Consider the following 13,195-nt stretch of genomic DNA (forward strand, 5'->3'; position numbering starts at 1 on the left):
AAATTGATTATGATATTTCGTTTACGTTATCATTCAATTCAATTATTCCCCTACATTTGATACCTAAGTAAGTGATGAACACTTCACGCATTAATGAGCAAGACGAGTCTGAAATTCTAATGTCCAAATAAAGTTGCGCAAAAAAATTGGCAAGATTGGTTCGTTATACGACAATCGTGCTTTAAAGGACCGGTCCCCCCCCCCCAACAAAAAGTTGATTTGAATAATAAGAGAAAAATCCAACAATCAAAACACTTAAAACTTGATCAAGATCGGATGGACAATAAGAAAGTTATGACAGTTTACATTTTTGCTTAATTTCACTTAACAGTTATACGCACATCCTGGTCGGTAAGAAAATGAGGAGTTTGATGACGTCATCCACTCACTATTTCTTTTGTATTCTATTACATGAAATATGAAATATTCTAATTTTCTCCTCATTGTCAAGTGAAACAACGATTGATTCCTCCATGAACATGTGGAACTAGCATTGCTTAAAACTATATGATTCAGTCAAGTTGGTCCCTATTGTCAAATTTGTAAAAATTGAAATATTGTATAATTCAAACAATAACAAATACAAGAAATAGTATTCCCAGAAGATACATTTTTTGGGTATCACCAATTTTTCCAAAAGGGGCAGGTAGCTATTGGGAACCTTGATTAAAGCTACGCCAACCATTGTTCTCTTAATTTGTCTCTTATATATATATATATATATATTTATATACATATTCATATATATACAAGTCTCCTTTTTTTAGGTTTCTTGATGTCATCCTCCCAGCCACTCTTTAATTCACTAGAGATTTATGTTCAAATTACTCTACAAAACGCTGAATAAACACGCTCCAGATTCATTAAATAACTGTTTGACGCTGTGTACACCAACTACAGCACTTACAGCATTTGCCTCTAATAATAAGACAAGTCTCCGTCAATTTTCAATTAGCAATTTTCAAAAAAGTATTAAAGCCCATCTCTTTCGTAGTTTGTAGTTGCAATGTTTTAGCATTATATAGTTTATCTTATGTATTTTCAATGTAAGCGGTTTGGGCCTTATGGGGAAAGCGCCATATAAAAATAATTATTATCATTATTATCATTATTATGACTATCATTATCATTATTAATATATATATTTATTTGTACATTATGAATTAGTTAATAGTAGCAGCTTCCCCAACCTAACCACTGCATACGCCAATGATAATAGGGGTAAATCAATCAACAACCTATCATACACACACCCACACAAGCAATTATATAAAGAGTCAATTTGACCCTACCGATAAATTGATACGACAAACGAGAGGAAATTAAAATAAACTTCATGCAGCAAATCAAATCGGACCAATGACTGAGGACAAAACAAATTTCATTTACAAAAATAGTATTTATTTGAATTTTATTTATTTATTTATTTGTATGTTTAGATATTGCATTAAATTCAAATGACAATATAGGTTAAACAAATGGGTTTCTAAACACTTTTTAAAGGGTGCACGTTAATGCTACAATGCGGCCATGACGGCTGCGGCATGCGATGAGTTGTCCCCATGAATATCGGGTAATTGGAATTTGCATCAAATTATCACTTCCCGCTAATAAAGTAGAGTCGGGTTGTTAGATGGGTAGCACGCCTTTGATATTCTGTGATGAAAAAATGAGATCATAGCTTTTAATAATATAACATACCCGAACTTGCATCTGCTGTTTGAAGATCCTTGGAAAGTATCAAAATGGTGAAGCAAAGGAGAAGCTTCCCCTTTCTGTTCATCTTGAATTTAAGAATGAAATCTATCAAAACGTGAAGTATATGATATCAGATGCAATGATAAAGTTACGATAATCACAAGTGGTCTTCCTGACGACCATATAGCCTAAGTGACAATCCTCGCCTCGAAAAATGATTATTATCCTTAACCGGTCTCTTATGAGGCGCCGAATGTACCAATATTATATAGAACAATTATTTGTTATATAATCATTATTTATTAAATAATAACTATTATTTATATATAATTTACATTTTATTTGTAAATAACTACTATTATATAAAATATCATTTCTAATTATTTATATATAATTCCAAGTAATACTTCATTATTTGTAAATAATAATAGTTCGACATTCCATTATTTATAAATAATGATTATTTGTTTTTCATTATTTATAAATAATGATTATTTGTTTTTCATTATTTATAAATAATGATTATTTGTTTTTCATTATTTATAAATAATGATTATTTGTTTTTCATTATTTATAAATAATGATTATTTGTTTTTCATTATTTACAAATAATGATTATTTGTTTTTCATTATTTATAAATAATGATTATTTGTTTTTCATTATTTATAAATAATTTGTTGAGTTTTCCATTATTTATAAATAATGATTATTTGTTAAATAATGAAAACGTCTACTTCATTATTTATAAATAATTTTTTCGAGTGCACCATTATTCTCATTATTTATAAATAATCATTATTTAATGTTCGAGTTTTCCATTATTTATAAATAAAGATTATTTGTTAAATAATGAAATATCTACTTCATTATTTATAAATAATAATTTTGTTTCAATATCCCATTATTTATAAATAATCATTATTTATAAACAATTTTTACAGTTTGCCATTATATACAAATAATCATTATTTATATACAAATAACCATTATTTATTAAATAATGCCATTATTTATTAAATAATGCCATTATTTATTAAATAATGCCATTATTTATTAAATAATGCCATTATTTATTAAATAATGGAAAACTCGCTATAACATGCAAATGTGGGACCGCCCATGATATGAATATTCATGATGCGATTTCCTTTTCCGTGATTTTTCTTCACAAATTTTTGTCCATTTCCTCTTCATAATGACATTTCTTGAAGCAATTTTCTAGGGATATGGTCTGATTGTAATATTCTTCATTTTCTATATAACTTCGTCTTCGTAGAAATATCAAAAAGTGTAATTTTATACGATTTTTCCTACAGTTCACAATCCCCATAGGCGCGCGTGTACGGTAGGGACAACCGGTGAATCGACGGAGTGCTCTTCATCGAAATACTACGTTGGTTGGTCCCCGGAAGTGGCGGGCGGAATTTAGCCCGAATCCTCGATGGAAGTCGATCAAGTGCATATGAGCTGAGAGAGTGAAATATCAGTGTACTTGTACAGGCCCTTCTACTTTTTATAAATATTTCTTGTTGCTTTTTTGTTAAGTTAATTTTTCCTGGTGTAGAAATAAGTTTCAGTTCTAATAATGCACTTCAAATACATTTTGGAGTGTCTGTTTGAGGCGTTTGGGGCGATTTCACCCTGGCCCCAAAATGCTCGCAACGACAATACGGGGGCATGATGACCCCTAATTTTTTAAAAACTTATTTTTCTATTGAAAATTATCACAAAATTCACCAAAAGTGTGCACGAAAGCCTTCGTATTTCACTTTTAAAACTCCAAAAAGTGCCCAAATGACAAGCTTGGTCGCTTCGCTGTGTCGCTTTCAACTTGAGAACGTTTACGCGTCTGCTTCCCCCCCCCCCCTCCTCCGAAAGAAATTCTGTATACGGCCATGCTCTAAAGAGCCTGGCACATTGATTTATGTATACTTCATTTTCATTATTTTTATCTCATTATCATCATGGCCTTACGCAGAATTTTTTCCGGGTGGGGGGGGGGGGGTGGGGGGAGCAGGACGCGCGTAAACTTTCTCATAAAAATCTTGAGAAAGCGAAGCGACCAAGCTTGTCATTTGAGCTTGGTCGCGTCGCTGTCTCGCTTTCAAGATTTTTTTGAGAAACTTTACGCGCGTCCTATAGCTGCCCCCCCCCCCGGTAAAAATTCTGTGTAAGGCCATGATGATAATGTGATAAAAATAATGAAAATGAAAAGTACATATAAATCAATGTGCCATATGCTCTTTTGAGCATGGCTGTTCACAGAATTTCTTTCGGGGGGTGGGGGCAGACGCGTGTAAACGTTCTCAAGTTGAAAGCGAGACAGCGAAGCGACAAAGCTTGTCATTTGGGCTTGGTCCCGTGGCTGTCTCGCTTTCAAGATTTTTTTGAGAAAGTTTACGCGCGTCATGCTCCGGCCCCGGCCCCCCTGGAAAAAATTCTGCGTAAGGCCATGTTGATCGATAATGAGATAAAAATAATGAAAATGAAAGTATACATAAATCAATGTGCCAGGCTCTTTAGAGCATGGCCGTATACAGAATTTCTTTCGGAGGAGGGGGGGGGGGGGAGCAGACGCGTAAACGTTCTCAAGTTGAAAGCGACACAGCGAAGCGACCAAGCTTGTCATTTGGGCACTTTTCGGAGTTTTAAAAGTGAAATACGAAGGCTTTCGTGCACACTTTTGGTGAATTTTGTGATAATTTTCAATAGAAAAATAAGTTTTTAAAAATTTAGGGGTCATCATGCCCCCGTATTGTCGTTGCGAGCATTTTGGGGCCAGGGTGAAATCGCCCCAAACGCCTCAAACAGACACTCCAAAATGTATTTGAAGTGCATTATTAGAACTGAAACTTATCTCTACACCAGGAAAAATTAACTTAACAAAAAAAGCAACAAGAAATATTTATAAAAAGTAAAAGGGCCTGTACAAGTACACTGATATTTCACTCTCTCAGCTCATATGCACTTGATCGACTTCCATCGAGGATTCGGGCTAAATTCCGCCCGCCACTTCCGGGGACCAACCAACGTAGTATTTCGATGAAGAGCACTCCGTCGATTCACCGGTTGTCCCTACCGTACACGCGCGCCTATGGGGATTGTGAACTGTAGGAAAAATCGTATAAAATTACACTTTTTGATATTTCTACGAAGACGAAGTTATATAGAAAATGAAGAATATTACAATCAGACCATATCCCTAGAAAATTGCTTCAAGAAATGTCATTATGAAGAGGAAATGGACAAAAATTTGTGAAGAAAAATCACGAAAAAGGAAATCGCATCATGAATATTCATATCATGGGCGGTCCCACATTTGCATGTTATAGCGAGTTTTCCATTATTTAATAAATAATGGCATTATTTAATAAATAATGGCATTATTTAATAAATAATGGTTATTTGTATATAAATAATGATTATTTGTATATAATGGCAAACTGTAAAAATTGTTTATAAATAATGATTATTTATAAATAATGGGATATTGAAACAAAATTATTATTTATAAATAATGAAGTAGATATTTCATTATTTAACAAATAATCTTTATTTATAAATAATGGAAAACTCGAACATTAAATAATGATTATTTATAAATAATGAGAATAATGGTGCACTCGAAAAAATTATTTATAAATAATGAAGTAGACGTTTTCATTATTTAACAAATAATCATTATTTATAAATAATGGAAAACTCAACAAATTATTTATAAATAATGAAAAACAAATAATCATTATTTATAAATAATGAAAAACAAATAATCATTATTTGTAAATAATGAAAAACAAATAATCATTATTTATAAATAATGAAAAACAAATAATCATTGTTTATAAATAATGAAAAACAAATAATCATTATTTATAAATAATGAAAAACAAATAATCATTATTTATAAATAATGAAAAACAAATAATCATTATTTATAAATAATGAAAAACAAATAATCATTATTTATAAATAACGGAATGTCGAACTATTATTATTTACAAATAATGAAGTATTACTTGGAATTATATATAAATAATTAGAAATGATATTTTATATAATAGTAGTTATTTACAAATAAAATGTAAATTATATATAAATAATAGTTATTATTTAATAAATAATGATTATATAACAAATAATTGTTCTATATAATAATGGTACATTCGGCGCCTCATAGTCTCTGGTGTCATCATTTTGTTCTGTTCGCCTTTCTTTCTTTCATTTTCTTTCCGGGTTTTTTTTCCTACTCAGCGCATAGTTTTGTTTGTTTTGCCGCCTCCCTATTCATGCTGTTAACAATAAAAGACGGACCCCAACAGACATGAAACCACTGATTTAACACCGGACAATAGTAACAAAAAAAAAACGATTAAAAAACACAAAAAACATTGCCCAGGGGAGGGCAAGGGGGAAACCCAAAATTAATTCAGAAGGTCATTTATCACATGATGACTTGTCAAATCCTAGCAACATGCCCAACATGACAATATCCCTTTCACGACGAGAAATGTTTAGGTATAGCCCTTCCTTCAACAATTTTTCTTTGATCATCATGTAAAATCCTGGAACTTGTTTATGAAATTATTTCAGTTATGTGGAAAGAGGGAGGGCCCCCTCCTGAAGTTCACCTCTTCTGAGACAGATAACGTTGAACGGGTGACTATACAGTGTGAGTAAAAAAAAAATTTACACTTCTATGATAACCCTTTACGTACAGGTCAAGTCCACGCCAGAAAATAATTGATTTGAATCGATAGAAAAAAATCAAATAAGCATGACGCTGAAAATTTAATCAAAGTCGGATGTAAAATAAGAAACGTATGACATTTTTAGGTTTCGCTTATTTTGCACAAAACAGTTATATGCACACTTCAGGGTTATACAAAATAATGAGAGTCGATGATGCCACTCACTCACTATTTCTTTTGATTGATTGATTTATTATACTTTATTTCAATTTTTTAAGATTTGAAATAAATAAGGACCAACTTGACCTAAGCATAAACTGTTAAAATAAGGGTAATTCCACATGCTCAAGGAGGAATACAATTTTGTTTCACATGACAATGAGGAGAAAAATTTTCATAGTTCATATAATAAAATACACAAGAAGTAGAGAGTGGGTGACGTCACCAGTCTGCTCATTTGCATACCACGAAGGATTTGCATATAACTGTTCCGTGAAATTAAGCGAAACTTTGAAACATCATAACTTACACATTTTACATCCGATTTTGATGACATTTTAATTATTATACTTGTTGGATTTTCTCTTTTATCTAAATCAACTTTCTGTTGGGGTGGACTTGTCCTTTAAAAGGGAAGATCGATTTTGAAATTACATTTGCGTGTTTAGTATTTTTTCAGTACATAATCCTATCCCCAGTTGACTGGAATGTTAAGTTGACTGATTGAAAACTCATTTCCGGCATCTCCAAAATATGTCTTGCATTGTTTTGAATGATTTTGAGCAATTGCACAATGATCATGAATTTGTGTATGATAGTGAAGTATTCCTTTGTTCCGTCAATGAGCACTTTTAGAAATGCACGTCGACATAGACGACTGATACGAGATGACGTCATTTTTGGGCGTTCCATATGCATCACGTCCTCACACACGTCCTCTATCAGAATCGTAAACCTCGCCACATCCATTTTGCGGTTCTCCAAAATCACAGTCGACGTGCACGTGAGTGACGTCATTTTAACCGTTCAAGCCCAGCATGAAGATCAACCTTTCCCTTTTAAAAGACAGTTTTCAGTGACTTTTCACAAAATTAATGTAAGTTGTACGATGCATTATGTTTATCATATTTAAAATTGCTTTCTGATCCCCAATATACAGTGCGTCCCAGAAAAAACGAAACCGAGATTAAGCAATGATTTATCATAATTTAATCACAAATACAATAGACAAATGACCTACCAATGTAAAGCTTAGAATCTCCTCTTTAATCTGATATTACTTAGATTATTTCTCATTCACGCATGAGTGAGCAAAAACAATTTGAATAAAGGATACCAAAAACATATTTGGCGGGGGGTATCTAAATTTCAATAAAAAAATCACAGTATCTGCTCTTGTATTTGATACCTTAATCACAGAATATAGTCAAGAAGTAAAAAAGTTATGTTCCCTCTAAACAATGCTTGTATTTCCATGATTTTAATGAAATAAACGTGTTTTCACCGGTTTCCCACAAAAGCTATCGCATGGTTAACAAAAGACTTAAAGGGATCGTTTAACATTGTGAGAAGCTGATTTAAAAAATTCTCAAATTAAGATGAATTATGTTTATGAGTTTATGTACTTGTTCTAAGAAACCCTAGAAATCATCTTTATTTTGAATGAAAAGTTGTTAGTAGGTAGGAAAATGTGATTATATTAGAACTCGTCTACTAGACGATTTCCCAAATTACTGTGACATCCCGATTTGAAAATAAAATTGTATGCCTCCCTCAGCGTTGAGATCGTAACGGACACGCAAGCGAGAACTGTCAATCAACCAACAGTGAATGGGGGCAAGGCCGCTCCGGCCGGCATGCACTGAGAATTGTAAACATTACATGCAGCGCATGTTCTCTGCTGGCTCTTTTCTATAGTGCCTTGACGGTTCTAGTCGAAGCAGAGAAAGTAGTATGAAAGAAGAAAAACAGATTCTGATAGCGCAACGAAAGATATGTACAGACCATCTAAGATAAGAAAAATGCAGACTTACTGACTCCTCGCCGGGATGGTAGTAACGTGGCAAATTTGGGGCGATGTACTTTAATATTACATGAAGATAAAGCGAAAGTGTAGCACCAGAATAAAATATGTGCGATCCAGAACATCATACATGTACTTGAGAATAGAATAAGAACATGTGGTCTCTCGAGCTCTGCGTGTGTCGTGAGCTGAGGCATGGACCATGGCTAGCTGAGGGAAGGATGGCTTTATCCCATGCGTGAACGTTTCGTTGTTTATGTGGGTATGCAAATTACTTGGTATTACGTAAGACCCTTCCCATATCGCTCGAAAAATGAACATAATACAGGACATTCATTTTTAATTGTGCAGTCACATGATTATAACATTTCATTTATTCAAGACTGTTTCTCTAATGGGCCGAGCACCTTTTTGAGAGCAGTAATCAAAACTTGTGTAGTAAATCTGCCATATTTTACTCACGTATGCACTCCCTTCCTTTGAACGCGAGGTCCTTTCTTCTTCTTCTTTTGCTTGACAAATTTTTGGCGAAATACCTTTAGATTGTAAATTTTTAGATGAAAACCTTTTTTTTTCTTTTATTTTTTCTTTTCAAAATTTTCTCATGAATTGTGCCTCCTCCCTTTTAGAAAACTGCACAACGTAAAGCTGCCCCCCGGCCCCCTCCAACACATAACTGCACAGCCCAACAACCAATGTATAACGAACATTTTTATAATAATTATATAAAAAGATTTGGTGCAGCATAAAAAGGTATATGCTGGGGATAAAAAGGACATAAAAATAATTGCATTATTTTGTGGCCGGCGGCGAAAGCATAACAATATTAGATTCTGGATTGGCGGTGTTCCGGCGGTGTTGAAGCATGATCTTCCGCCGCCAGTGCCAGAATGTATATTTTTACGTACTTCGGGGGGGGGGGGGGGGTAAGAAATATTTCCATCAACATTTCTTCCACATCGGCTGATAAATGCTTAATTATTATCATTTAGGGGGGGGTGTCCCATGCAACTAAAGTCTGAATTTTTAAGTACATCGTAGCTTTATTCTTACAATCATGGACCTACTATGGCCTAAATTAATGATGCGAGCGCGAAGCGCGCAAAGTAATGTTTATTTTTATATTTCGCCTTGAAAATAAATATAGGAGCGCGAACTTTTTTATGAACATGAACATCTTAAACGGGTCATTCTACTCACTTTTGGTAATCACGCAGGGTATGTTCATCTTAAACAATTCGATTTGATTTATTGTTCTCGTAAATGCGTATTAGCATTTTCATAACAAAAGAAACATAATATCGTTTTAAATTTTGGCATGAATAATAGAGTGTACTTATTAAAAATATGATTCAACCCACACACACCAAATGATCCACACCCAACATATTATGATATTAACAATTAGCAGGATCGAGGATTGTCATTATAAGCACATTGCTTGGAAAAAAATAACTGAAAACCCGAGATTCAAACTTATTAAATTGCATTGATTATACAACAGAATGGTGCGAGCGCGGAGCACGAAGAACGAGTTGAAAATTATTAATATTTTGACATGAAGAGCTGAATCGGGTCATTCTAATCAAATACGGTCTTATGGTAAGTATAAAGTTTATACGCCAAGCGAGCTGATATTTGTTTAAATTAAGATCTTAATACGAAACATTGTATAAACTGTTTTGGAATATTGCTGCATATTTTCCTGAATAATGATAAGAGCGCATGTAAAACGCAAGCTGATTTTTTAAAAAGTATATTCGCGATTGATTTTTTTTTGTATAATGATTTCTACTTTTTCTGTTTTCAAATCGTTCCTCTTTTATTATTTCATTCACTTTTCTTCTTCTTATATCCTTTCTTATCGTTCCTCTCTATTTCCGCTTTCTCTAGGCATAGATAGCAAAGCCCCAAGAAACTCCAGAATCCTGAGACGTCCAGATGGTATTTTGTACAAAAAAATGAAGTCACCAATCTAAAAATGTCACTTTAATCCGATTTTAAAAAATGTGGAAAGACACATGCAGGGTTCGGCGACAGGGCATATAAAGTTTAGTAATAAAATAGAGAAATGCGAGTAAACGCAAAGAGTTGAATTTGAAAAGTTTTTCGATTTTATATTAAAATCCTACATTTTTATTTCAATAGCATGTTCGTGATATTACTTATAACCCCTTATAACATTGCATTATGAAGGGTTATATATAGATATTCCCGTGATGCACATCAGTGTTTCCACTCCTCCCGAAATTTCGGGAAATTTTACCTTTTCCAGGAAAGGTTCCGAATGAAACAAATCCATGCAGGAAATTTCGGGAAATCCAAATCCTTATTACAAGTAAACAATAATTAAACATAGCAACTGTCAACATTCATGTTATATTTTTAGAATTGTTTGCTGAAAGTTTCGGCTGGCTACATTTTTGTACAATTTTTGTTAAAATCAAACTAAAAATTCTAGGAAATGTCTATAAATTCGAGAAGTTTGTTTTGGATCTGTGGAAACACCGATGCACATGGCCTTTGTAAGCGGGGGTGCTAAATCACCTCCAAGATTTATATGGGGGTGATGTACAGGTTTGATCCAAACACCTTCATTTTGGTGCGGAAAACAAACTTTTTATTTTTGATTGTATGATTATTTTGCTTTAAATTTTAAGTATTTTCCTTTGTCAAAACTGCTATTTTGGTATTGGTTTTAGTAAACATGTGATATTCATCTTTTTCTTATTTTTATTTTCACATTTTTCCTTTCTTTTCTTTTTTCTTTCTTTCTTTCTTTCCCTCTTCCTTTTAAGGGGGTAACTACCCCACTTATCTAAAATTTAGGAGGGCGTGCCCCTTCCCCTCGCTTCCATTTATCGCTACCTTTCCCATTCCCTTCGTTAGTCTGGTAACCTTATTTCGACGTCAAAGTGTCCACTCTATTGTTCTACAACACAACGAACATGACTAAAGAAAGAAAATTGGGAGAGAGAAGTAAAATAAAAGGATCTGAAAACGACGTGTGACCAGGTTGAATTCTCTTATTCATAAAGTGCAACCCTGGACATGGAGGAATGGGGGGTCTGAACATGTGATTTTTTAAATCATTACATCATTATGGAATATAAACAGGGGAAAAGACAAACAAGAACATAGCAGACATTTTCGTTTCTAATATTAAAATGTCCTTTATTTTTTCTCCTATTTCTTGTGTTGTCCAAGGTTGGAGGTTGGTTGCTAGCGACCCCCTCCCTTCACGCTAGCGCATTTACACACTGACGAGGCGAATCGGAGAGATGAAATCATATATCTCCAGAATGGACGATGAAAAAATATTAAAATTATTGAAAGGGGGAGCGGGAACGCTATAGATTATGCCTATACCTGCGGCCCCCTAAAAAAAAATGGAGACGAGGGAAGTGGAAGGGGCGAGTAGCGTATAAGTTCTAAGTAATGATAATAATAGTAATAAAATAATATAATATTTATATAGCACACGTGTCCATCTTGTTAGGTGCTCAAGGTGCCCATGTATTATTATCACTGCTTGATTCGTGTGATCAAAACGAACATACCTATAATCCTTTATTTGAGCCCCTCCCCCGCGCAAACGAAAAACACTACGAACTTCCACAACCATGCAAGGGGGGGGGGGGGAGAAGTGGTGTTCATTTTCAAAAGTGATTATATTGTTTTATTTTTTGCTCACGAGCTATACTCCATCGTAAATGTTCAAAATGTTTGTCGGTATAGCCCTTGATTCTACAAATGTATATCGGTAACGTGTACCGACGTCAGCTATACGACCATGAGTCTTGGAAGTGTTCAACACTCTCCTCAGTCACATTTTCTTCCACCATACCCAGGGCAGTACAGGCTTTCATCAGTTAAAGGTAGGGGTGGGAATTATCATTCACACTTTCCCGATAGGCCGCCAAAATCATTTTTTTTTTTTTTTTTTTTTTTTGGGGGGGGGCATTATTCACGTTATTATTTATTTATTTATTCATTTATATATTAGAGGGCTTGACCTAACTAAAGATCGAAGTTCTAATACAGTCTTATCTTACCTTATCTCATGAGGTCTAAATATATCACATGCAAGCTAAATTTATTGTATATTTTTATTTAGAACTGAGAATTGAATATTCTGGGCAGTTATTGTAATCATGAAGAAGATGCGTATCTAACGAAAAGATTCGTGCGAGCGCGAAACACAGAAGTAATTTTTAATATACTCACCTACAAAAGTATTCGTTTTGCAGTGACTCATGAATGTACATGTAATACAAATCTCACCAATCAATAAAATGCGAGAGCGAGTTGTACATTTTCAATATCTGGGACTAAAAAATGTATATTCGAATCACATTTTCAACCATAAATTGGATGGATATATAAGCATAACTTTATGATGCGAGCGTGCATGAAGTGCGAACAGAAATTCTAATTTTCCGCCCGAAACTCGGACAATCTAAGCACTTTTTCTGTCATGTACAATATGAGTATTATTGAGAACTGAACATGTTAACCACGTTTTGAAATCATAACCAGGATGAGTATGTAATCAAACAATTAATGCGAGCGCGAAGCGCGAGCTGATTATTATTTTTTTTAATTCAGATCTAAAAACTGGAAAGTTCAAGTCCGTTTTTTATTTAAAGAAGAAACGTCATATTAGAGAATTAGACGCGAGGTGATTTTCCCCCTAGATTTAGACCTAAAACAAGACATAAAAAGCAATGGAACCATGAACAGAATGGCTATATATATATATATATATATAAATGTGTGAAGTTA

This window comes from Lytechinus pictus, chromosome 18 (assembly GCF_037042905.1).
Source record: "Lytechinus pictus isolate F3 Inbred chromosome 18, Lp3.0, whole genome shotgun sequence".
Taxonomy (NCBI): Eukaryota; Metazoa; Echinodermata; class Echinoidea; order Temnopleuroida; family Toxopneustidae; genus Lytechinus; species Lytechinus pictus.